Source organism: Sarcophilus harrisii, chromosome 4 (genome assembly GCF_902635505.1).
Source record: "Sarcophilus harrisii chromosome 4, mSarHar1.11, whole genome shotgun sequence".
Lineage (NCBI taxonomy): Eukaryota > Metazoa > Chordata > Mammalia > Dasyuromorphia > Dasyuridae > Sarcophilus > Sarcophilus harrisii.
The window spans coordinates 23,126,020-23,153,225 of record NC_045429.1 but is presented as its reverse complement, the minus strand read 5'-3'; the positions used below and the strand labels follow the sequence as shown (position 1 = coordinate 23,153,225).

General features: G+C 48.7%; 1 long non-coding RNA gene across 1 annotated transcript in view; it reads left to right on the top strand.

Annotated features, from left to right (window-relative positions):
• The first annotated feature begins 11,011 nt into the window (after positions 1-11,011).
• LOC111720317 overlaps positions 11,012-27,206 on the top strand; it is a 29,936-nt gene continuing 13,741 nt past the window's right edge. The window contains exons 1-3 of the long non-coding RNA XR_004234275.1: positions 11,012-11,236; positions 22,908-22,955; positions 24,589-25,507. This is a non-coding gene — a long non-coding RNA (uncharacterized LOC111720317). The remainder of the gene's footprint in view (positions 11,237-22,907; positions 22,956-24,588; positions 25,508-27,206) is intronic.

Below are 27,206 nucleotides of genomic sequence, written 5' to 3'. Positions count from 1 at the left end.
CTTGGAGCAAACAGCATTTAGCCCCGTTTCATGGCGGGGAAACTGAAGCGCAGAAGGCTTTCATCACTGTGAGCATCTGGGGCAAGGGCAGATTTGAACTTGGGGCTGCTGGTGACAAAGGCCGCACACAGCCCTCCCTCACAAGTGCCTGGGAATCCAGGCGGGGATTCGTGTCATGGGCCCCCTGGCAGGTGAGGAAGCCCCTTTGCAGAATAAGGCACTTAGATCCTATTAACAAATGCAGCCCACAGGATTACCAAGGAAACCTATTAGGTGGAAATCGAGTTCTTGGAAATCGAGTTCTCGAGTTCCCAAGTTCCAGGTCTGCTCTAAGCCCTCTCTTAACTGCCCCCAAGACTTAGGGGATTCTGCCCAGAGCCCTTTCTTAGCTTCATTTCCTATACTTAGCTTTCCCGATTATCAGAGCAGAGAAGTCAGACGTGCTCCAGCCCCCGGTGACAGCAAATCAAAGCAGGCCCAGCAGGAAAATACTTTGTGCTCTCCCCCAGGGCAGAGGCCCAGCATTCCCAGGGGAAGGCGCCCCATGTCCAGCAGAGCCCGGCACCTCGCTCCAGACAAGGAGAAGGACCAGCCTGGATTTGAGTCTCCCTGTCACCCTCAGGAGCCGTGTGACTCGCTTCTCTCCAGCCTCGGTTTCCCTGCTTCCTTTGTAAAAGGAGGGGCCTGGGCTCCACAGTTCCAAGGGTCTTTCTAGGTTTAAACTTATGGTCCTGTAGATTCCCTTCTGGGGCAAGATACACACAGACACACACGCACACACACCCCGGAGGCTCATTTCTTGGGGGAGTGGAAAGGGGCGCTGATTACATACGAGGGTCCCGCAGTCTGGACGGTGCGGCTAACGAAGGTCCGGGCAGGGGGACCATGGGCGGCCCTGCACTCCCCCTACCCCCATCCTGCATTATCCCCCTCCTTGGTCTCTACCTCCTTCCCTGTCCCCCCATCCCTGTGCCACCAGAGTCCGGTTGGAGGCAGCTGGAGATGGAGGCTGAGAAAATGGACACCGATATTAATGGAACTGAAAACAAGGCCGGCCATCCCTGCAGAGAACCAAGTGAATCATCTCCCGGATTCGCAAGGAATTCCAACTAGCACCATGGAGCAAGGGCCAGGGACTGCAGAGCGCGCAGACCTCGAAAAGGGGCATCTCAGGGGTGGGCCGGAGCCCTGAATGGTGCCGCTAGAAGGGTCTAGCCTTCAGGGCTGAGATTATCAGAGCCGGGAGGGAGAATGTTAGAACTCAGAACACTAAAATATCCTTGGAATATAGAATGTTGGGGGCTTGGAGCCTGCAGTGTCAGTGTCAGAGTTGGGAAGGCCCTTGGAGCAGAGAATTCTGGGATAGGAAGGACATGTGCACTTGCTGGATTCTTCCTTCCCCTAATTCTTCTTCCTCCTCCTCCTTCCACTTCCTTTCTCTTCCTCCTCTTCCTTCCACTTCCTCTTCCTCCTTCCTCTCTTCCTTTCCCCCTTCCCCCTTTTCCTCCCTTCACCCAGCCTTTTCCCCTTTTCAAGGGGCTTGGGGGGCCTCCTCCCACCCCTAGTTTCCCCAAACCCCGACCCCTCCCCTTTGCCTTTCCCCCCCCCCCAAATTCTCAGGATTTTTTTATTGGGAGCAGGGAAAAAAGGGAAGGGGGGGGGGGGGGGGGGGGGGGGGGGGGGGGGGGGGGGGGGCCCCCCCCCCCCCCCCCCCCCCCCCCCCCCCCCCCCCCTTTTAAATCCCCCAGGGATCCCCCTCCGCCCTCCCTTGGGAAGGGCTTTTAATCCCTTCCTTCCCCATCTCGGGCCCTCCCAGGAACTAAGACATCCAAAGCCCCCGGCGCCCAACCGTCTCTTTTTCAGCTTTTCCCACCCCAATCCCCCCACCCCTAAACTGCCCCGACCTAAAAACGGAAGGGAAAGGAAAGAAACATTGCTAGTTTGTCCCAACCAAAGTGCTCCCAACCTCGCCATTTCCCCACAATCCTGGGAGGTCTTAAATTTAAATCGGAAAACGTTCTCATCCCGCCCCGTTTGGAACTCAATCCCCGGGACCCCGCCAAACTCCCTGCCCTCATCCCCCCAAAGGCCAGGAAGGGCCCCAAAACCTTAAGGGAAAGACAAAAGGGGGCCCTTAACCCCAACTCCTTTCATTCCTGTTTCCCAAAACCAACCCCCAAAGGCCCCCTCACACCTGGAAAACCCCAGGGGGAAAGGGACCAAAGGCAAGGCCCGCAGAAACCCTTAGGGTCCCACCCGGAGGGTCCGAACCCAAATCAAAAAGTTCTTTTTCTTAAGGGACACGACTTCCTCTTAGATTTGGCCTTGGGACCCCCCATCCCTCCCACCCCACCCACTGGGAACCCCAACTCGGCCCGGCTTTAGTTTCCCTTGGCCCCCCAACCTCTTCCTAATTCCAAGAACAAAACTCCGCCCCTCCCTCACCCAGTCCTCGCCCCGACCCTCCAGGGTCCGTCAGGGCCCGGCCCATCATCTTTCCTTAGGGGCTGGGTTTCCATTTTGGGGAAACACAGGGCTACCTCCCCAAACACTTTTCCACACCTCAAACCCCAAAGTCTTTCTATTCCAACACCCCTGCCCCCACTCTTAACTAAAAACTTTTCAGCATGACTCCCTTCCCTAAAGGGATCCAAAAAGCTGGTGGGGCTTAAATAAAGTTCAAAATTTGGGAACAGAGGGGGCCCCAAATTCCCTAATTTCCACCCCCAAATCCTCTCCCCCTCACTGCCCCTCCCCCCCCACCCCTCAGACCTCCCACCTGGCCAGGGGGACCTTCAAAACCTTCCAAATAACGAGAGAGTCCCTAAAATCAACATTTAAAATCCTTCCCCTCCCCCCCTCCTTTCAAAAAGGAAACTACAAAAGGGAAAACACAAAACCCACTCCCCCCAGCTTTTTGGCCCCGGCTCAAAAAAAATCTCCCCTTTCTCCCAAGCCAGTTCAACCCAAACCCGGGGCAAATCCCCCTTGCCCACTTTCCAAATTTCCCCCCTTCCCGTCACCTCAAGGCCCCTGGAAGGACTTTGGGTGGAAAAACTTCCATTCCTCCGCCCTTCTCCCCAAATCCCATTGGAACCCCTCCAACTCGAAAATCCAAATCACTCAAATGTCCGGGAAATTGGGCAAGGTTTCTCCCCAACCTGGCCCACTCCAAAAACACGCCGGGGGGAGGGGCGGACGGAACCGGCCTCCCTACCTCCCCTTCTTTAAACCCCTCCGTACCCCCACACAAACAGGGAGGAGGAAATTAAAACCCATTTAAACAAAACCAAGGGGAACCCCACCCCCACAAGTCCCAATCTCCTCTACCCAAACCCCCGCCTTTTCCCTTGGGAACCTCTTCTCTCAAAAATCAAATTGCCCTGGCCCTGCGGCAGGTCCCTTCCCCTCAGCCCTTCCCCCCCCAGGCCACTGGAACAACCCCCTTTTACGCCCCCTTCAACTCCCTTAACTCCACCCCACCCCTTCCACCAGGCCCCCTGTGAAAAACCCACAATCCCTTCCCCCTCTCCCCTATTTCTTAGGCCTCCGGAAACCCTCCCCTCCCACAACCCCGGCATTTTTGGAAACTACCCGGGAGAAAAACCTCCCCTTGCACATGGGGTAGAAACCTTTTTTGCAAATTAAAAACCCCAGCAAAAAAGCAGGAAAACCTCACGCCTCCCCAAACTCTCCATCCACCACCCCCCTCTCTGTAAATTCCAAAGGGACATTAAATCACAGACATTTCAACCCTCTGGCCCAATCACCTCCATTTACAGGAAAACCCCGGGCACAAAACACCTTCCAAAACACCAAACTAACCCCACATTAAAACCTCTATCCCCCCCACTCCCCCTCCACAATTCCCAAGTCACCCAAATCCCCCCCCGCCCCGCCCCCCCCCCAGCATCACCCCCCCCTCCCCCCCCCCTCTCCCTCCACACCCAAACTCCCAAACTCCATCCCACCAAAAAAAAAAAAAAAAAAAAAAAAAAAAAAAGAAAGAAAAGAAAGAAAGAAAAAAAAAAAAAAAAGAAAAAAAAGAAAAAAGAAAAAAAAAAAAAAAAAGAAAAAGAAAAAGAAAAAGAAAAAAAGAAAAGAAAAAGAAAAAGAAAAAAAAAAAGAAAGAAAGAAAGAAAAAAAAGAAAGAAAAAGAAAAAAAAAGAAAAAGAAAAAAAAAAGAAAAAAGAAAAAAGAAAAAAAGAAAAAAGAAAAAAAAAAAAAGAAAAAAAAAGAAAAAGAAAAAAAAAACCCCCCACTAAAAAACACCTGCTAAAACTCTAAAACCTCCCCTAAAACAAAAAAAAACCCCATCCTTCCAAAACACACCCCACCCCCCACCCTCCCAAAAAAAAACAAAACAAAAAACCACTCTAACTCAATCCTCCCAACTCTCCCAAACTCCCCAAATACAAAACAAACCCCAACCCCCCAACCAAGAAAAACCACCTTCCAAAACCCCCCCCCACCCCCCCCCCCTCCACAAACCCTTTAATGCCCTCCACATCCATTCCTCCCCTTCCCTTTTTATATTTCCTTTCAATTCTTTTTTTCCTTGCAGAAAATGCCCAAACCCCCTTTCCCACAAAAACCCCCCCCCCCCCCAGCACCCCTCCCCCCCCTCCCGCCCACCCCTCCCCCCCCAACCCCCCTTCCCCAAACAAAACTTCAAAAAAAAAACCCCAAAACACCAAAAACACCAAACAACGAAAGAACCACTCAACACCACACTCCTCCTGCCCCTCCCCCTCCAAAACACCCCCGAAACCCAAACCCCGCCCAGAAAAACCTCCAAAATCCCCCCTTCCCACAACCCACCCACCCCCCCCCCCAAAACCCCCGGCCAAAAAACCCCAAACCACCCCAAAGACCAAAACCCCCCCCCCCCCCCCCCCCCTCCCTCACCTCCCATGGGCCGCAAAAGAAACAAATTACCCCCGGGCAAAAAAACCCAAGAAAAAAAACCCCCCCTCAAACCCCACCCAACGCCCTCCCCCCCTTGCCCTCCCCCCAAAACCCCTTCTTGGCAGCAACATCAAAACCCAAAAAACCCAAAAACCCCCCCCGCCCCAAACCCCTTCCCCAACCCCCACTGTCAAAACCCGGGAAAAACTCCCCCCCCAAAACCCCCACCCCCATCTCCCCCACAAGCCCCACCTCAAAAACCCAATTGCCCCAAAACTACCCCGGGGAAAAACCCAACTTTCCCCCTTCCCCGCCCAAAACCCCCCCACACCACCTATCCTCTCCTTTTCCACCACCCCATTCCTCTCCACCCCACAGAAAATCCCGCTTCCCCCAAACTTTCTCCTCCACTCCCCGCCCCCACAAAAAATCACGCCCCCCCCCCCCCCGGCCCCCAAAAAACAAAACAAAAAAGGGCCAAAAAACCCCAAACCCCCCCCCCTCCCAACCCCCTCCCCCCCCCCCGTAAAAACCCCACCCCAACCCCTCCCACCCCAACTCCACCCAAAACACCCAAACCCAAAACTCCCGCAACCCACCACCACACACTCCCTCCACCCACCACCCACACCAAACACCCACCAAACCACACCCCCACAATAAAACACCTCCACCACAATACCCTCCACACACCACACTCACTCACACAAAAACCCCCAAACCACCACCCAAAACACCACCACTTCACCCCACAAACCCCCCACCCCACCAAACCCCCACCACACCACCCACCCCACAAAAAACCAAAACTAAAACCCACAAAAAAAACCTCCTCCCCCAAAAGCACAACCCCCCCCCCAAACACCCCCCCTCCCCAACCCACCCCCCAAAAGCCACACCACTCCACCCCAAAACCACCAAAAAAAAACACCAAAAAACCCCCCCCCCACCCAAAAAACCCCCCCCCCACCGCCCCTCCCCCCCCCTACCCCAAAAAACCTACAAAAAAAAAACCCGAAAAAAACCCCACCCCTCCCCAACCCCAAATGAAACAAAGGGAAAAAAAAAAAAAAACCCCCCACCCCCCCCCTCCCCCCCCGGTTCCCTCCCCTCCTCAAAACCAAAATAAAAACCCCTCCATCCCGGAAAAACCCCGCAAAACACCCCCCCCATCCGGGAAAAAAAGCCCCCAACTAACCCAACCCCACTACCCCATCCCGGGCAAAAAGAAAACCGTCAAAAAAAAAAGCCCCACCCCCCAAAAAAATCCAAAAAAACCCCACCCCTCCCCAAATCCAAAAAACGAAATTCCCTCCCCTCCCCACCAAACACCCCACCCGAAAACCACCGAAAACTCACCCAAATCCAAAAAAATCCCCCCCCCCCGAAAAAAAAGTAAACATCCCCCCCTCCCCCCCCTTCCCCCCCCCAAAAAACCCTCCCTCCCCCCCAAACGCTTCCCTCCTTCCCCCCCCACCCCCATGAAAGCTCTTCCCCCCAAACCCCCCCCCGCCGCCCCCCCACCCCCCCCCCCACCCCCCCCCCCCCCCCCCCCCCCCCCCCACCAAAACGCAAAACAACCCCCGCCGCCCCCCTCCCCGCCCCCCCCCCCCCACCCCAACCAGCCCACCCTCCTCCCACTCCCTCCTCCCTCCCGCCCCCCCGCCTCCCTCCCCCCAAACCAACTCACCTCACCCCCCGGCCCGGCCCCCGCGCCGCCGCCCCGCCCCCCGCCCGCGCGGCCCCCCCCCGGGGAGGGGGGGGGGAGGGCCGGGCCTCCCGGGGCACGGGGAGGGGCGGGGCCGGCCGGCGGGCACGTTCCTCCCCCTCCCCCTCCCAGGCCCCCGGCTATTGGTGATGGCTCATCCCTTTTCCGACCTCCCGTGACCACTCCGGGGATGGGCATTGGGGGATGCGGCCCAGGCGCTCCCCTCCGGTGGTGGGGAGGGGGGGGCCGGACCCCTCCCCCGCCCCCCCCCCCCCTTGCAGACCGAGTCCGGACAAAGCGGGAGAGGGGGAGGGTCCGGACCCCGGGGACCCCGCGGGGACCCAGCGGCCCTTCCCCGCGCCGGCTCCCATCTGAAATGGGCGGGAGCCTCCCCCTCGGAGGGACCGCCTGGCCGGCCCGGGCCTGCTCATGGCGTTTCCCGGGTTTGGGGGGCGGCTTTTCAGCCCTCCTCCCTGGGTCGGGCTCCCACCCCGGTCCTTGCTCTCCGGAGGGATCCCGCAGAGGGCCTCCCCGCCCCGCCCCGTGGCCCGAGAAACTGGCCGGCCCCGGCGGCGGGAGGGGCACCCGGGGGGTGCAGGCGCGGCCCAGACCGGGGGCCCCAAATCTTGCCCGGGGGCCTCAGATTTTCCCCGTCCCCCCTCCCCGGCCAAGGGCCCTCCGGGTCAGCCTTTTTTCCTGGGTTTTTGCCTCGCCCCATTGTTCTGCCTCAGTCTCCCTTCGTTGTCTGCCTCAGCCTCCCTTCGTTGTCTGCCTCAGTCTCCCTTCGTTGTCTGCCTCAGCCTCCCTTCGTTGTCTGCCTCAGCCTCCCTCCGTTGTCTGCCTCAGCCTCCCTCCGTTGTCTGCCTCAGCCTCCCTCCTTGTCTGCCTCAGCTCCTCGTTTTCCTCAGCTCCCTCCTTGTCCCTCAGCCTCCCTCCGTTGTCTGCCTCAGCCTCCCTCGTTGTCTGCCTCAGTCTCCCTCCGTTGTCTGCCTCAGCCTCCCTCCTTTTGTCTGCCTCAGTCCCTCGTTGTCTGTCAGTCCTCTTTCTCCTCAGCCTCCCTCCGTTTCTTCATTTCCTCCGTTGTCTGCCTCCCTTTCCCTCCGTTTTCCCTCAGCCTTCGTTTGTCTTCAAAGGGCTTTTCCGTTGTCTTCCCTTCCTCGTTTCTTCAGTCCCTCGTTGTCTGTCGCCTCCATCGTTTTTGTTCCTGGTTGTCTTCCCCTCCTGTTTTGCCTCAGTTCCTTGTTTGTCTGTCAAATTCCCGTTTGTCTTCAGTTTTGGGTTTTCCTCGCTTCCCTGGTTGTCTGTCGGTTCTGGGTTTTTCTCCTAGTCTCCATGTTTTCTTCGTCCTGTTGCCTCACTTTTTTGTCTCCTGGTTTTTTTCGTCTTCGTTTTCTTTCAGTTTTCATTGTCTTTGGTTTCCCTTGTTTGTCTGTTCGTCCCCGGGTTTGGGACCCTTCGGTTTGGAGTATGTGTTTAGGACTGGTGTTTGGATTCGGGTTGGTTTGATGGGTGGGGAGAGGAGGGGGGCCCTTCCCTTGGTTTTTTGGAGGGCTGATGGGAGGAAGGAATGACAAACCGGCCCTTCCGCGGTTTCGGAGGTTTTTCCTTGGTGGTCCTTTGGGGAGGGGGGCCAAACTGGGATGGAGGTCCGGAAAAGGATGGAAACCTCCCAACCGGGGGGAAGGCTTTCCTCCATCCTTTGGGGGAGGGGAGGCTAACCGGACTCGGGCAAGGTCTCACCTTTGTTCCCGGGCCTGTGTGTGACCGGAACGGGGCCTCATACTCCTTCTCGAGGGGGCGGGGCCAAAACACCGGGGCCCTGCGCTGGGGTCAGTAATTCAGAAAATCCTTGGGGACCTCTTTTGTCAGGGTGCTGTCTGGGAATCGACCGGCCACTCGGAAGCCGGAATCCCCAAGGGCCCCTTGCTGGAGGGTCGGGGCTGGGAGCGGGCATCCCGGCCGGCCACGCGGGGCTGGGGAGGATGCAGCCAAAAACCCCTGGGGACCTTCCCTCCGCCCCGGAGGTCGGGGCCTTCCCAGCATTCACTGTCATTCAGGGTTATGAGGCCAAGGACAATTTCCACCCCCAGGTTTCCCTGAAAAAGGAAACCTGGTGCTGGGAAGGAGGACTAAACCGACTAGGGAAACAAGAACCTCCCAAAGGTCCTTGGCGGGGGGGGACCTGGAGGCGGCCGGAAACCCGAGGGGAGGGTCCCTGCCTGCCAGACCTACTAAAACCCAACCCTTCCCTAAAGGTTCTGTCAGACTTCCAAAACTTGTTGAAATGGGAAAACTGAAGTCCCAGGGCCCCAAAGGCTCGGAAAAGGAAGAAGCTGGCCTAAAACCCCAAGAGGAGGATTCTGGGAAGAGGACCCAGCACTGGAGCTGGAAGGGGCAGGAGCCCTCTAGCTGGGGGACTGCCTTACTGTGAAGCTAGAGAGGAGAAGGGGAGGGAAAGCAAAAGGAGGAAGCATTCCGGGCTGGGGGGGAGGCCTGGGTGTGGAGGGGGTCCCCCATGTCCCTGCAGACCCATGACTAATCCCAGCTCCACTCTGGCCAAACTGTTCTCAGTCTAGGAGCTTCCATTTTGTTCTGAATGAGGCACCAATCCCTGCCAACCGATCTCCCGGGGCATCACTGGAGCTGGAGCGAGATAAAGAGGGAGCAGATGCCCATGGCCCTCCCCACCCCACCCCCCGCTCCTGATTCTGCTGGGAGGGGGGTGGCTGCCTCAGGTCTTTGCCCGGCTGTCCCCTCCCCTCCTCCCCTCCAACTCCCAGAATCCCTGGCTTCTTTCCAAGCTCAGGGCAAGTGCAAGGTCTTTCCTGACCATCCCCACCCCCATCTCTACCTTGCACCCAGAGCTGTTGGAGTCCCCCTCCCACAAATGCAAACATCTTGTGTGCACATTATCCCCCCCCACACACACTCCTTGCATCAGTGCTTAGCATAGTAGGTGCTTGATGAATGATGGATTCGGGAAATTCGTCCTTTCTGGGTCAGCTTCACAGAAATTTAATATTAAAAATAACTTATGACAAGGAACCACAGGGTAGAATCCTTTACTGACTTTTTTTTAGCTTTTTATTTTCAAAATCTACGCGTGGATGGTTTTCGACACTCACCCTTGCAAAACCTTGTGTTCCCGATTTCTCCCTCCCCACCCCCCCAGCAAGTAATCCAATATGTTAAACACATGCAGTTCTTCCAGACCGACTACAGATATCATTCACAACAGCCTACCTGGAGGGACGGGTTTTTCTTATCCCCAATTTACAGATCAGAAAACTGAGGCTTGCGGAGGTGACAAGCATGGGCCCTTAGCTGCTCAGACTTTAAGAAAGGCCCTTTTGCCCCGCATATCTAGCTACATCCTGACGCTCTCTCTAGAACAAAATGACTTTTCTCAGCCTGTCTGAGATGTATCTAATCTCAGGATGTTCCCTGTGCCCGTCTTATCCAGGGTTTTCCAAACACGAGATTGCCCAATGTTCTGCTTTGCCCAATTCTGCTGCCCTTTCTCACCATCCCTGCCTTACTCTGCTGGGGTTCCTGCCTCCCTTAAGGAGGAGGGGTGACCCCAAGCAAGACTATAAGACACTGGCAGGGGCAGATAGCTGTAGGCAGTGGGGAGCCAGGGAGGATTTGGAGGGAAGGAGTGACCCGCAGAGTTGGCCTGAGCAGGATGGATTGGGGAAGGATGCCCTGAGGAAGCATCAGGCCCCTACCACTCTCGCCCCCCCCCCAGCCTCCCACCCCGCCCAGCGGGTCCTAATTGGCCCCCTCCCAGAACCACACAAAGAGGCAGCCGCTCAAGGCCTTGCCAAGTGCAATTAATGGAGTCGCACCCCAATGGCTTAATTAGGCACTCGCGCCACTACCTCCGGGCTCTGTCTCCCTTGGCATGTGGGCCGTGTGGGCCTCGGGATGCAGAGGTAAGGGGGCACCCTGCCAGCAGTGCCAGCTGCAGCCCTGCCCGCCCTCCCCTCCGCTCCCTCCCTGCTCCGTCTCAGCACTTCCAGCTCCGACCCGCCCCAGCCAGGAGACGTTAGAAAAGTCACCGTCCCCTGCCATCCGGACACCTCGTTCCTGAGCCACACAAAGGGGAGACTGATATTCTGGCCACTTATGATCATTGTATGCAAAGCCTCCCATGAGTGGTGGGAAACTTATTATTACCCAAGCCCCCTTGACAGAATGGGAGGCAGGGAGCTGGCCGGCCTCCTGCCCATCGTTGGGCCCAGGCCCAGGGTCTCTCCCATCGGCCCCTCCTCCACGCTCAGGCAGCCGGCACCCCCATGCCCCTTCTCCGGAGCTATTGCCACAGCTCCCTGCTTCTTTCTCCACTTCCTTCTCTGCTCATTTTACAGATGAGGAAACCAAAGCAGAGCGGGGTCACAGACAGCTAGTAAGGGTCTAAGGGACATTTGAACTTGGGACTTGTTGGAGAATGTCTCTCCCACTTGATCCCAGTTGCCTGCTTCTCTCAGGTTTTTCCATATTACTCTTCATCATCTGGGCAGCGAGGTGGTGCAGCGGATAGAGCGCCAAGTTGGCCCTTCCCTGAATCCAGATCTGGCTTCAGGTGCTTACCCAGCCGTGTGACCCTGGGCAAGTCAGGTAAGTCTTCCTGCCTCAGTTTCTTCCTCTGTAAACTGAGCTGGAGGTGGAAATGGACAAACCGCTCTAGTGTCTTTGTCAAAAAAAAAAAAAAACAAACAAACCCCAAACCTCAATTTCTAAATCTTTGCTACCACAAAAAGAGCTGCTACAAAAGTTTTTATACAAACAAGTCATTTCCCCTTTAAAATCCCTTTGGGGTACAGACTAAGTCAAGCTATTGCTAGTTAAAAGGGTGTGCACAGTTTTAAAACTTTTGGGGCATAATTTTAAATTAGTCTCCAAATTGATTGGATTAGTTCACAACTTCAACAGTGCATTAGCGTCCCATGTTTTCCACCTCTTCTTCAACATTTGTCATTTTCCTTTTCTGTCATGAGCCAATTTGATAGGTATGAAGTGATACCTCAGAATGATTTTAATTTGCATTTCTCTAATCAATAGTGATTTCAAGCATTTTTTCATATGATTACAGATAGCTTTGATTTCTTCTTCTTCTAAAAACTGTTTATATTCTTTAACCATTTATCAATCTGGAAATTACTTGTATTCTTATCAATTTGACTGAGTTTTCTAAGTATTTGAGAAATGAGGACTTTATCAGAAATTTCCAGTGATTTTCTTCTCAGTTTTTTGCTTTCCTTCTAATTTTGGTTGCATTAGTTTTGTTGATGCAAAACCTTTTCTTTCATGTAATCAATATTATCTATTTTACATCCCATAAGGCTTTCAATCTGGTTTGGTTACAAATTCTTTTATTATTTATCAATCTTACAGGTAAAATTTTTCATGTTCCCTTAATTTGCTTTACACCTAAATCATGTCCCCCATTTTGATTATATCTTGGTATATAGTATATAGCCTATACCTAGTTTCTGCCAAATGACTTTCCAGTTTGTCCAGCAGCATTTCTCAAATAGTGAATTCTTGTCCCAAAAGCTCGGCTCTTTGCACTTCTCAAACCTAGAGCACTATGGTCTTTTACTACTGTGTATTGTGTATCTAGTATTTTTCCTAGCCAGTAACAGATTGTTTTGATAATCATCACTTTGTTATCCGGTTTGAGATCCGATCCTGCTCCCTCCTTCAAAACTTTTTCCGATTGATTCCTTTGATGTTCTTGATCTTTTCTTCTTCCAGATGAATTTTGTTATTATTTTTTCTGCCACCAAAATATTTTAGTGATTTTGTTGGCAGGGTGTGGAATGAGTAAATTAATTAATTTAGGTAAAATTGTCATTTTTATTATATTGACTCAGGCTCCCCATGAGCCATTAATATTTCTCCAAATGTTTAGATCTGACTTTATTTGTGTGAAAAGCATTTTATAATTGTGTTCATTGTGTGACTTGGGAGGTAGATTTCCAAGTAGTTTGTATTATCTGCAATTATTTTAAATGGATTTTCTCTTTCTATCTCTTCCTCCTGGACTTGGTAGGTAATATAAAGAAATATTGATGATTTATGTGAGTTTATTTTATATCCTGCAATTTGCTGAAATTGTTCATTATTTCAACTAGTTTTTTAGTTGATTTTCTAGAATTCTCTAAGTGTACCATCTGCAAAGAGTGACAGTTTTGTTTCCTCATCGCCTCTTCTTATTCTTTCGATTTCTTTTTCTTGTCTTATTGCTATAGCTAGCATTTCTAGGACAATATTGAGTAATAGTGATGAGAATAGGCACCCTTACTTCTGTATATTTTTAAGGAGACTTTTAGTTAATCCCCATTACAAATAATGCTTACTATTGATTTTAGATAGATACTACTTATCATTTCAAGAAAAGTTCCATTTCATATATTATATTTAACTTATACTTTAGCATATTTAACATGTATTGATCAACCTGCCATCTGGGGGAGGGGGTGGGGGGAAGGAGGGAAAAATTGGAACAAAAGGTTTTGCAATTGTCAATGCTAAAAATTACCCATGCATATAACTTGTAAATAAAAGGCTATAAAAAAAGAAAAGAAAAGCTCCATTTAATCGTGTATATTTCTAGTATATTTTTAATTGAAGCTTTTTATTTTCAAAACATAGACATGGATAATTTTTCAACACTGACTCTTGCAAAACCTTGTGTTCCAAATTTTTCTCCCCCTCCCCCTCACCCCTTCCCATAAATGGCAAGTAATCCAATATATGTTAAACCTGGTAAAAATATATATATGTAAATCCAATATAGGCAAACATATTTATACAGTTCTCTTGCTGCACAAGAAAAATCTGATCAAAAAGAAAAAAATGAGGAAGAAAATAAAATTCAAGCAAACCACAACAAAAGAAGTGAGAATGCTATGTTGTGATCTACACTCAGTTCCCACAGTCCTCCCTCTGGGTGCAGATGACTCTCTTTCTCCATCACAAGATCACTAGAACTGGACTGAATCACCTCATTGCTGAGGATGGCCACGTCCATCAGAACTGGTCATCATATAGTATTGTTGTTGAAGTATATAATGATCTCCTGGTCCTGCTCATTTCACTCAGCATCAGTTCCTGTCAGTCTCTCCAGGCCTTTCTGTATTCATCCTGTTGGTCATTTCTTACAGAACAATAATATTTCATAATATTCATATACCGTAACTTATTCAGCCATTCTCCGACTGATGGGCAGCCACTCAGTTTCCAGTTTCTTGCCACTACAAAAGGGCTGCCACAAACATTTTTGCACATAGGGGTCCCTCCTTTAAGAGGATAAGAGCTCAGCAGAGACACTGCCAGATTAAAGGGTATGCACAGTTTGATAACCATTTGGACATAGTTCCAGATTGCTCTCCAGCATGGTTGGATCCGTTCACAACTCCACCAACAGTGCATCAGTGTCCCAGTTTTCCCACATCCCCTCCAACATTCCGCATTGTCTTTTCCTGCCATCTGAGATTTCCAAACAGGAATGGGTTTGTATTTTGTCAAAGACTTCTGCATCTATTGAGATTTTTGTGATTGATACAGTCGATTATCTGATGGTTTTCTTAATATTAAACCAGCCCTGCATTCCTGGTATAAATTCTACCTGGCCTCAATATATGACCTTTATGATAATATTGCTATAATTTCCTTGCTAGTGTTGTAATTAAAATTTTTTCATCAATGTTACCTAAGGAAATTGTCTATAGCATTCTTCCTCTGTGTTAGGTTTGGGTATTAGTGCCATATTTGTGTCTTAAGAGGAATTTGGTGCTCCCTCTTCTGGAGTCCTCTTCTGACCCGAGGGGCTCAGGCCATGCTCAACTCATGAGTTCTCTGCTCTTCATCCTTGGACTTCTCCATCTCCCTGCCCATGTCCCTAGATTTCCAGCCTTTCTTTCTGAATTGTCTTCCCCCCTCAGAACATAAGCTCCTTGAAGGTAGGGATTGTCCTGATTGCTTGTATTTATAGCTTCAGAGCTGACCCCAGTGCCTGATATCTAATAAATACTTAAATATTTTATTAATCTTTCCCCCCTCCCCCCACTGCCCCTACTTCTCTCTGTCTCTGTCTCTATGTCTCTGTGTGTGTTTCTTTCTGTCTCTGACTCTTTGTCTCTCTGTCTCTCTCTCTCTCTGTGTCTCTGTCTCAGTCTCTCTCTTCCTTTGTCTCTCTCCTATCATCCCAGGACACTGGACCTGGACTCAAAAAGATCTGAGTTCAAATCCAGCCTCAGACAATGACTTGATCCCTGTTTGCCTCAGTTTCTTTAATAGAAAATGGAGATAACAGTACCTACCTGTATACACCAGTCATTGAGCCAGCACAGGATAAAAAGTGGGAAGGGCCATTCCCCAAGCACATGCCCATAGAGTGTTGTCCAATCGGTAATTAGCCATAAGTGCTCGTGGGCCGACCTCAGTGCATCGACTCAAGAGTTTCAGCCCTTTACACACCTTCATTCAGCCTTCAAAGTGATTTTTCTACAATGCAGAGCCTGTCCCTGACGTCACCACTCCCCTCACTCAGTAAACTCCTGTTACCTCTGGGATCCAAAACAAACCCCTCTGATCTGGCATTCAAAGCCTTTATAATCGGAGCGCTTCTCCCTTTCCAGCTCTCCCCTTACTCCCCACACGGACTCTGGGATTCAGGGACACCGGCCTGCGGCTGTCCGTGACCCTCCGCCTCTGGCTGTCCTTCACATCTGGGATGCTCTCCCTCTTCCGCTGGGACTACTGAGCTTCTTGGCTCCCTTTAAGTCCCTGGAAGTCTCACTGACCACTCCAAACTCTAGGGCCTTCCCTTGTAAATTAACTCCCACTTATCCTACCTGTCCTCATTTGCACAAATCTGTTTGTCTGTTGTCTCCTGCATTGGAGTCTAAGTTCCCTAAAGGACAGGTCCTGTCTTCTGCCTCTCTTTGTACCAAGTAGGTGCTTCATAAATGCTTATTGGGTGAGGGGGAAATAGCTCCTTAGCCAAAGCTGCAACTCTTGGGACAAATTCAGAGGGAATTGGAGTGGGGGTGGGGAGTGGGGGGAGGGGGCAGTTAGGAGGGGAGATGAGGGGACCAATAGCAGGAGGGAGGAGTGCAAGAGACAAGCTCCTGGCCAGGGATGATGTGGAACAGGGTGGTCAACCTCAAAAAGAACCCAGGAAACCCCACATCAGCATTTTCGATGGTTTATTATTTTGTCTCTGATTTTGGACTCAGGAAGACTTGGGTTCAAATCCTGGTGCTAAGCTGTGTGATCCTAAGCAAGTAACCTAACCCCTCTGGACCTCAGCTTCCTCCTCTATAAAATGTGTGGTTTGAGTGAATGGCCTCTAAGGGTCCTTCCTCACTCAAGTCTCACGGCACCAAACCCACAGAGGGCTCCTTAGTATGGGGACAGCAGGCCCAGCTGGGGATGCAGTGTGTCCCTGCCAGATGCCAGCGCTCCGAGGCAAAGCTCCAGCCTCCTCACCCTAGTTATAGCTTTGCCATTGGTCCCAAGCAGTGAGTCACTCAGGGTGACCCGCATGGTCCAGAGGCTGAAACCCCAGAGTTGGTGGCTTCTGGTTCCATGGCCAGCTGGAGGACCCTGGCCAAGGCCCTTCTCTCTGTAAGTGGCTTCTTCTGTCTCGTCAAAGGGCCTGGTGGGACTGGAGGGACTCGAGACCCCCCAGCTCTAAGCCCAGGCTCTCATGCCCCTCCAAAGTCAGGGCCTCTAGTGCCCGAGCGCCCCGGCCTCTGACTTGTCTCCCTCTCACAGTGAGCTCCTGGCCGAGCTCAGCCTGGGCCTCGGGGCTCCCGGCTCCCAAACAAGGGCTCTTTCTACTTAGGATCAACATGGAACGAGGCATTTTCAGGAATTCCCAGGAAACTTCATTTGAACCAAGGAAGTCAGGACCAGTGAAGCGGTCGCCTCCGCCCCACTTGGGTTTTTGCCATTTGCTGCTGAGCTTTCTAGAAGCCAGAATATTAAGGACGTTGCCTTGGACAGTGAGGGGCCATGGGAGCACTGTGTGTGGCCGGCCAGCCCCCTCCCCTCCAGCAGTGGGGCTTCTCACCAACTGGCTAATTATGCCTCTGGGGGCTTTGGGCAGAGGGAGACAGGGAGAACCGGCTGGTGGCATGGGCCTCCAAGCTCAGGAACTGAAGAGTCCAGAGCTGGAGAAAAGCCCCCGAGCCAGGGGCTGAGAGGGAGCCTATCTTAAGGGAGGGGGAGGAAGTCTTCCCTTCCTTTCTCTCCTCTGCCCCAGCTGCACTGACTCTGCCTCAGAGAAACTTAACATGGAGAACAAAAAAGGAAGAGAAAGAGGTGGGAGGCCCTTTCAGTGATACCTTGTTGGCTACAGACTCCAGAAAGGACTTTTGTCCCATGGTCTTGTGATGGGGAGAGCCATCCACACCAGAGAGAGCACTGTGGGAACTGAGCGTGGATCACCACAGAGCATTCTCACTTCTTTTGTTCTCGTTTGCTTGCGTTTTATTTTCTTTCTCATTTTTTCTGATTTGATATGATTTTTCTTGTGCAGCAAGAGAATTGTATAATTTTGTGCACCTATATTGGACTTAACATATATTTCTATCATTTTAACGTATATTAGGGGGTGGAGGAAGAAGGAAAAATTGGAACACAAGGTTCTGCAAAGGTTCATATCGAAGAATTATCCATGCATATGTTTTGAAAAATAAAAAGCTTTAATAAAGAAAAAATAAATAAATAAAATGAAAAGAAAGGACTTCTAGGTCACAAAATGCCTGCAGTTGGGAATTATCCCTTTGCTGCCTTATTAGAGTTGACCTCTATATCTAAGCCCCATGGACTTAATATGTATTTGTGCTAGAATGTGTCTCCAACTCTTAAGGACAGTCAAAGGTTCTTACTATATCTTTTTAGTGAATACTTTAGCTAAAAAGCTATCTGAAGCTACTGGTTGATCACCAATGAGGAGAGCAATAGTGGGGGCTCCTGAGTGACAGTTGTAGAAACCACAACCCTCGGGGGGGTTTTGTAATTCCCGAGAAAGTAGAAGTGAAATCACCCTCCGGCAAATCCCACCTGTGAGCATAAGGACATTTAAGGATTATTCCCAGAATCCCTTTGGGGTCTCTGCCAGTTCTAAAGTTCTTTGGAATAAATAGCAGAGTGTTCAGGTCTTTACAATGTGTTTGGTTAGACTGTACTAATGGCTATTTGCTAGGGCCATGATTAACCGCTTCCAGACTAGCCTCCTCATAGAATGCAAGGAAAAGGGAAGAAATGGCAAAAGAAGAGGGAAGAGCCTTATTGTTAAAAGGACCCTCAGGAATCTTCCATTTCAACCTGTGCCTGAGCAATGTGTCAGACCTTCAGGGAAGGGAGACCAAATACTCTCCAAGGTGGCCCATTCCACTTTGGGATGATCTTATCATTGACAATGGCCATCTCGATTTCTTTTTAGGGGATAACCAAAGTTATCCCCAAGATTCTTTTTCTCTTCTCTCTTTATCATTTGATTTAAAAAAATTTCAGTTCCGTCCTCTTTCCCTCTCTACACTCCTCACTCATCCACTGAGAAGGCGATCGATATGATATCCATTATACATGTGAAGTTATGCAAAAATATTTAGTCATGTTGCAGAACAAGAAAGTGAAAAAATCTGCTTCCATCTGCACTCTGAGTCCATCCGTAATCCATAGATGGCTAGACCTTTTCATCACGAATCTTTTGGACTCGTCATGGATCATTACGTTGGTCAGTTATTAAGTATTTCACAGATGATTATCTTTTCAATATTGTTCTTCCTATGTACATTGTTCTCTTGGTTCTGCTCACTTCACTTTGTATCAGTTCACATAAATCTTACCAGTTTTTCTGAAACCATCTCCTTCATCATTTCTTAGAGCACAATTGTATTCCATCAAAATCATATACCACGATTTGTTCAATCGCTTCCTAAATCGTGGTCATTCTCGCAATTTGCACCCACAAAAAGAGCTGCTGCAAATATTTTTGCACAGGTGAGTCCTCTTTCTTATTCTTTCATCTATTTGGGATAAAGGCCACTAGTCTTTTGGGTATCCATCCAAATTGCTCTCCAGAATAGATGAACTACTTCACAGTTCTACCAACAGAATATTAGTGTACCTGTTTTCATAATTTTTTCTTTCTTTCTTTCTTTCTTTCTTTCTTTCTTTCTTCCTTCCTTCCTTCCTTCCTTCCTTCCTTCCTTCCTTCCTTCCTTCCTTCCTTCCTTCCTTCCTTCCTTTCTTTCTTTCTTTCTTTCTTTCTTTCTTTCTTTCTTTCTTTCTTTCTTTCTTTCTTTCTTTCTTTCTTTCTTTCTTCCTTTTTCTTTCTTTCTTTGTCATTTGGGGTTAAATGATTTGCCCAGGGTCACACAGCTAGGAAGTATTAAGTGTCTGAGATAAGATTTGACCTTAACCCTAACCCTGACTTCAAGGCTAGTGCTCTATCCACTGCGCCACCTAGCTGCGCCCTCTTCTTGTTATTTTAGCCAATGTAATAGATTTGAGGTGTTATCTCAGAGTTGCTTAATTTACATTTCTTCAACTAATAATTATTTAGCACATTTTTAATCTGACTATTCATAACTTTGATTTCTTCTACTTGAAAACTGGCTGTTCATATCCTTTGACAATTTATCAATTCAAAGAATGTCTCGTTTTTATAAACTTGGCTCATTTTCCTATATATTTGAGAAACGAGGTTTTTACAGAGAAATTTTTGACAAAAATTTCCCCTAGTTTCGCAATTTCTTTTTAATTTTGGTTTTGTTTGTAGAAAAGTTTTAAAATTCCATGTAATTAAAATTTCCCATTTTCTCTCATGTGATCCTCTCTATCTCTTATTTGGTTCAAACTCCCCTTATCCCCAGATCTGAAAGGTAAAATTTCCCGTGCTTCTCTAATCCTTCACCACTGAATCTTTAGCCATTTTGACCTCCTCTTGATATAGTGCGAGATATTGGTTAGTTTGTGCCAGACGACTTTCGAGTTTCCCCAGCAGATTTTTTTTGAATAGTGAGTTCTCGCCCCCCAAAGCTTGGATCTTTGGGTTTATCAAGCTTTGGGGGCGGCAAGAACTCACAGACGAGTATCTCACATCATATACCAAGAAAGAGTCAAAAGGGATATACCAACTAGGGAGTTTAGTGAATTGTAAACTCATTACGAGGCAGCAGGGGGATGGAGCAATCAGAAAGTCAAAAGGCATTTATTAAACACCTACTATGTGCCAGCTAAGCCCTGGAGATACAAAAGAAGTCAACCAGATAACCAGCCCCATCAGTCCTGTTCTCCAAGGGGTCTTAGGCTGAATGGAAAGAGACAGAGCGAGACAGAGCTTTCTTTTATAAGCAGACAGCAGGCCCTCACTCACCGATCCGGATCAAACCAGATCTGGAGAATTATGTCCACTTATGACCCCAAATGGAATGGGTTCTGGGAACAGAGGGAGAGACTGAGCAAACACCTGTGATCTACGGCATTGTGGAGACTCCTGTGGGGCCCTTTCTGACTTTCAGTCTGTGACTTTCATCCCTTCCCAGCTCTGATGTTCTCTGTTCTAAGTTCCCTCCAAAACCTGATATTGCATTCTAAAGATGGAATCTGACCCCACGTCAGCTCCCTGTTCCCTGAGGATGATGAAAAGTTCAGGCCGTGGCTTTGTTGCCTTATGAAATATTAAATATTAAAGATCCGTAGCTAGCAGCCTCCCCCAGGGACATTCCTGGGCCCTGCTCTGAAGACCTCTGGGCAAGTAGAAGTTTCTTGGGAAATTAGTCCGGACTGAGCTGCCCCCCCCCACTCACCCCTGACCTGGACCCTGAAGTCATAAAAGCTTTGAGATGGAAGTGATCTTAGAGGCAAGAATGTCAGCTAGGAATGGATCTTAGAACAGGGGATGTCAAAGCTGAGGACTTTAGAACAGGGAATGTCAGAGCTGAGAGGGTCTTAGAACAGAAAATGTCAGGGCTGGGAGGGAGCTTAGAACAGGGGATGTCAGAGCTGAGAGGGTCTTAGAACAGAATATGTCAAGGCTGGGAGGGGGCTTAGAACAGGGGATGTCAGGGCTGGGAGGGGGCTTAGAACAGGGGATGTCAGGGCTGGGAGGGGGCTTAGAACAGGGGATGTCAGGGCTGGGAGGGGGCTTAGAACAGGGGATGTCAGGGCTGGGAGGGGGCTTAGAACAGGGGATGTCAGGGCTGGGAGGGGGCTTAGAACAAGGGATGTCAGGGCTGGGAGGGAGCTTAGAACAGGGGATGTCAGGGCTGGGAGGGAGCTTAGAACAGGGGATGTCGGGGCTGGGAGGGGGCTTAGAACAGGGGATGTCAGGGCTGGGAGGGAGCTTAGAGCAGGGGATGTCAGAGCTGGGAGGGGGCTTAGAACAGGGATGTCAGGGCTGGGAAGGAGCTTAGAATAAGGCATGTCAGGGCTTGGAGGGGGCTTAGAATAAGGGATGTCAGGGCTGGGAGGGAGCTTAGAGCAGAGGATGTCAGGGCTGGGAGTGGGCTTAGAACAAGGAAGGGAGGAGCCTTAGACCATGGGACCTTCACATCTGGAAGGCAAAAGAGAAAAAGAGAGCAGCTCACTTCACCCCTAACTCTATCTGCCCAGATTCAGCTCCTCTCCCTTCCCCAGCCCACCCCCTTCTTGGCTGACAATCATCTTGAAGACATCCACAGTTACTGGGAATTGGAGGTGCTCTTGCATCTTCTTGCTAAGTGATGAGAGCACATGGCTGTTTCCATCAGAGGAGCCTTGTAATTCCATCCAGATAGCTGGGGGACTCATCAGACTAACCGGGGCCTCCCCTGAATATTCCTGTAATGTACCTAGATAGAGGTGGGTAGTAGATAAGCATCCCAGGCCTCTGAGGGTGGAAAGGGCACACTGCAAGTCAGCAAGCATTTATTAGACGCCTACTATATACCAGGAACTATGCTAACCTGGCAGGAGGAAGGGATAAACAAACTGTGAGAAGTCAATGAATCCCTGTACTTTCCCACACCAGAAGTCTTGAGCTCTGGCAGCAACAAGGTCAGCAACATGACTATTTGATAAACTTCCCGGAGGCTGAGTCAATAACCCGACTCCCACGTCGCCATTCTTCTGTTTTGCTCAAATGTAGACACTGTTATGATTAATAAAACATAGTCATGTTTACAAGTTCTACTGAATTCATGGTAGCTCTTGTCAGAATTCATCTTCCCGAACAATAGCAGATACAAACACCAACTAACATTCTGTGGAGCTTTTCCTTTAAAATTTAATCCCTTTGCATGCACCTCGACTAATTGGGGTCCCACAATAACTCTGTGAGGGAGGTGCTATTTTTTTTACAGATGAGGAAACTGAGGCTCAGGAATAGGTAAGTTATTTGATTCTGGGATATTTAATCTGGAAAAAGGAGACTCAGACTTACTGTCACCAAGTATCAGAAGGGATGTCACGTAGAAGGGGAAGCATCTTGTTCTGTTTGGCCCCAGAGGGTAGAGCCAAGAGTAATAATGACAACAACGATGGCAGCTGGCATTTATATAGCGCCTACTGTATGCCAGAAATCATGTTAAGCAATTACAAGTATCTCCTTTGAGCCTCACAACAATCCTGACAGGTAGGTGCTGCTGTGAGCTCCAGGGGAGGAAACTGAGGCAAACAGAGTTGAAGTGAGTTTTGGTTACATAACTATTATGTGTCTCAGGCAGAATTTGAACTCGGGTCTTCTCTGCCCAAGATCACACAGCTAGCAAGTATCAAAGACACGATTTGAATGTGAGTTTCCTCACTTGATCCCCTTCACCTCATGCTGCCTCTCAGATATGTGGGAAGTCTTTCAAATTATTTGTGACATCAAAAAGGAGCTTAGTGGCTTGGAGTCAGGAAGAAATGAAGAAACAAAGGAATAAAATATATTTATTAAGCTCTTACCATATGACAAGCAGTGTACTAAGTGATGTGAATATTTTTAAAAGAGCCGGTCCCTGCTCGCACAAGACTTACAACCTGTATTTTTTTAAACAAACTTTCTCAAAGGGGTATTTACTTCAAAGATACAGCAAGAATAAACATGCACCCATTTCCCCTATTACCCCGGCGGTATTATCCTACACACTTCAGACTGTGTGGAGTCAACTTGACTCAGCTTACTTCTTACGTAGCATTTGTCCCACCAAGTTCATGTCCAGATGCAGCACTGCTTCCCAATGAGCCCTCATCTCAGCTTCTTCTGGCCTTCAACCCAAAGATCTCTCTCCTTGCTTTTTAGGTCATTGATGCCATGATGGCGCCAAACTTGGACTCTGGAAGCCCCAAGGTCAGAGGCGCCACTCCTTTCACTTCATGTTTTAATTAATATTTAATATTAATTTAATTAATTATTTCAATCATTTATTTATTTATTTTTATCTTTTAAAATTTTAAATTTATTATTAGTTTTTATTTTATTTAATTTATTAATAATTTTTATTTTATTAATTTACTACTATTTTATTATTTTTTATTTTAATAAATTAAGTTACCATTATTTATTTATATTATATATTAAATATGCATAAGGATATAATATGTAACATGTATTAATAATTATTTAAGATATATTAATATGTGTGAATAATGTCATTCATTAATTGATCATTCATTCAATAATTCATAATTTAACGGTATTTTATATAATTACATATAATAATTATATAAATATAATATAATTACAAATTAATATATATAATTATAAATTAATAATTTGATTAAGGAAAGAACACTCATACGCTGAGGACTTTGGGCTACACAGCAATAGGATTTAGAGTTAGAAGGGGCTTCAGAGTCCATCCAGCTTATCATTGTTATATCACAGATGAGGATGCTGGGGCCCAGAATAAAGATTAGTTACTTATCAAAAGTCACATAGGTAGCAATAGACCCTGATTTTGAAACCAGAAACACTTCTCTGTGTTGATTTATCTTTAAACACAGTCTATGTGTGGGAAGCAAAGCCCGAAGGAGAAATCTGGGGCCAGTGAGTTGGGGCAGGGATTGGGGGAAGTATCCATGGTTTGCTCACTCTTGTGCATGATTAAGGTTCACTAAAGGGCAGAGACTGTGGGGCAACATGGAGATAGTGAGGGCAGAATTTTACAGAGCTCATAAATAAGCCATCAATAAACCAGTCCCTGCTCTCGAGGAACTTATAGTCTACCGAGGGAGACAACGTGCAAACAGCAGGTACATACACAGTATAAACTGGAGATGATCTCGAAGGAAAGACCCTAGCTTTAACCTCATCCTCTTGCTATTAAAAAGAGAAATGTTTTTAAAAATAAAAGTCATAATATATTGGATTACACGCCATGTAGGGAGGGATGAGGGGAAGGAGGGGAACAATTGAAACACAAGCTATGCAAGGATCAACGATGAAAAATTATCTGTGCATATGTTTTGAAAATAAAAAGCTTTAATAAAAAAGAATAAAAGTTATAATGGGTTAGATAGGTTAAGGATAAAAAGCATTTTAAGAATAAAGGAGGAGGGGAGGTTGCTGAGCAATGGTAGCAGAGTGGGTGTCCCAAAGGAGCAAAAAGATTACCAACAATTCCTCCTGGCCTGGTCCAGGCAGGGGACATGGGTAGAACATTAAGGTTCAGAGAGAGTGCCAAGAGAAGTCATGTTTTTAGAAGAAAATTGGGCTTCAGTGAGCATGAGAAGATAGAAGAAAAATAAGAAGAAACGTGGGATGAAGAGAAGTTTATGAGCCATAGAGGATTCCAGAGGACGCAGTGAGAAAGGAGGTCAGAGGAGGGCTAGGACCAAGGTACCATCTGCAAGCTTGCAGTTGCCATTTTTAGTGGAATAATAATTGCAAAGTACCCAGCACAGTGCCTGGCAAGTGCTATAAAATGTTTATTATCATCACTATTATGAGAGAGCTGATTCCCACTGTCCCTATTGTGCAGGTGGTGTTAGGAAGAAATTTGTCCGTTCATCAATGCAGCGCCTGGGACAATGCCCTGGTCACCCGATCCGAGTTCTGTCCCCGGGTAGGAAAGGCATCAGTACATCAATAATACAAGAAAAAGAAACGTGGGGAATGATCACGGCCCAAGAAGAATCTGGAGTCAGATGACCAGAGTTTCAAACCTTGGCTCAGCCACAAGACTTGGGCCTAAGACTCCCCCTGGCCGGGTCTCAGCTTTTATTTCTGGAAAATGAGGGCATTGGAAGAGCTGACGTCCAGAGTCCCAGCTAAATCACATGAGCCCATTTTTCTTTGCCCCCCAGGAAGCAGAGTGCGTAGGAGGGCAGATGAAAGGGCTTTGTTGTGCCAGTTTCTAGGGCCGGGGAAGAAAGTACAAAATGGGCTTCGTGCGTGAAAGAACCATTTAATGAGACAGTAAAAATTCCTTTGGCCTGGCAGGTTTAGCTCTGGTGTTTCCCTCTGGGCTCCTGGGTTGGGGGCAGGGTGGAGGCTCACGGCTCCAGCTGGCCCAGGACATCCCTCGGTCCCAGGAGGCTCTCCACATTCCCTCCAATATACACCCATCACTCCAGGTGCACATCAGCGAAGGAGGCAAGGACGGGCCCATAAAGGGATGCTCCCTGGAAGAGAGTTACCTTTTCTTCTGCTTCTTAGGCGTGAGCCCGACCAGCAGCCATGGGCAGGAGGTGCAGAGATCCGCTGAGTTGGGTATTTGAGGAGAGGGGAAAGGGCCACCTCAAGAGGTGGGAAGGGCTCTTCCTTGTGGGAGGTCTCCAGCCAAGGCTGGCCCTCCCTGGCCACCCGTGCTGTGGCAAGGTCACAAGAAGAATCATGATGGCAATAATGACTGTGATGGTAAAACGCCAACTCTTCGGATCCTTTCAACAACTGGTGAGGTAGGTGCTATGGTCTACAGATGAGGAAAGAGATTAAATTGCTTGCTCGGGATCACCCAGCTAGTTAAATTCTGTGGTAGGATTTGAACTCAGGTCAAACCCAATTTGGAAAACCCGACTGCTTCATCAGAAGACCAAGATAATGTCTTCCCCTGGATTAGGCTCAATCTAATTCAATTCAACAACGGATCCCTTCAAATTATAAATAGAACGTATTTACATTTTATTTATTATATATTTATCCTTTCCAATAAATTCAGCACTTCTCTTTGATATGGTACTAGAAATGCTAGCTATAGCAATAATACAAGAAAAAGAAATTTAGGGAATAGGTAAAGAAGGAAAAAACGACCACTTTTTGCAGATGAGATGGTGACCTTAAAAAAAAGTCATTTAACTCTAGCTTCCGTCCTTATTCTGCTGGAACGACTCTCCCCGGTGATCTCTTAGCTTCCAGATCCATGGCCTTCTTCTCCAATCTTCAGTCTCCTTGACCTCTCTGCAGCCCCGGACCCTCGAATCCCTCTCTCCTCTTGGATTCTCTCCTTCCCTAGATTGTCAGGATACCCCCATCCTCATCCCCAGTTCTCCTCCTATCTCCTACCTTCTCTGTCCCTTTCCTGGATCTTCCTCCTGATCATACCCATTATCCATAGGTGTCCCTCAGGGGTCTCTCCTGAATCCTCTTGTCTGCTCTCTCTATACTTGATGATTTCATCACCTCGGGAGGATTCGCCCGCTATCTCTATGCTAATACTTTTCTGTGGACCTCCAGTCTTGCCCCTCCAACTTCCTTTCAGACATTTTGAACTGGGTTTCCAATAGACTCTCAAACTCAATATGTCCAAACAGAAGCCATTCCCTTCCTCCTGAAACCTCCCCCAACCTCCCATCTCCCACTCTGCTGCAGAGGGCACCATCATAGCCCCAGTCCCTCTGACTCACAACCCAGAATCCCTCCTGAACTCTACCTTCCCCATGAAAGCTGTTGTCAGAGCCTATCAGTTCCACTCCTTCTCTGGCCCAGGTCCTCAACACCTCACACCTGCAGCAGCTGCTGGAGTCTCTCCTCACTCCCATCTCTCCTCCTTTCAACCACTAATGTGATTTTCCTAAAATACAAGTTACTCCCCTCACTCAGTAAACTGCAATGGCTCACTGTTGCCTTCAGAATCAAATAGAAAATGCTCTGTTTGACTTTCAGAGCCATTCAGAACTTGCCCCCCTCCTACCTTTCCAGTCTTCTCATACCTTCCTCCCTACGTGAATTCTTCTGTTCTATGACCCTGGACTCCTGACTGTCCCATGAACACGACCCTCCATCTCTCAGACTTTGGGCATTTTCTCTGGCTCCCTCATGTCTCAAATGCTCTCCCTCTTTGACTACTGACCTGCCCGGCTTCCTTTATGTTCCAGCTAAAATCCCTACTTCTCCAAGAAGCTTTTCCCACCTGCTCTTGATTCTCGTGCCTTCCCTTTGTCAGTTATCTCCAATGTATCCTGTGTGGAGCTTATTCCTAGATACTTGTTTTCATGCTGTTTCCCCCATTCAACTGTAAGCTCCTTGAGGACCCAAACTGGCTTTTGCCTCTTTTTGTACCCCCAGTGCTTAGCACAGTGCCTGGCATGTAGCAGGTGCTTAATAAATGTTTATTGATCGATTGAGAACTAATCGAAACAATAACTTCAGCAAGTTCGT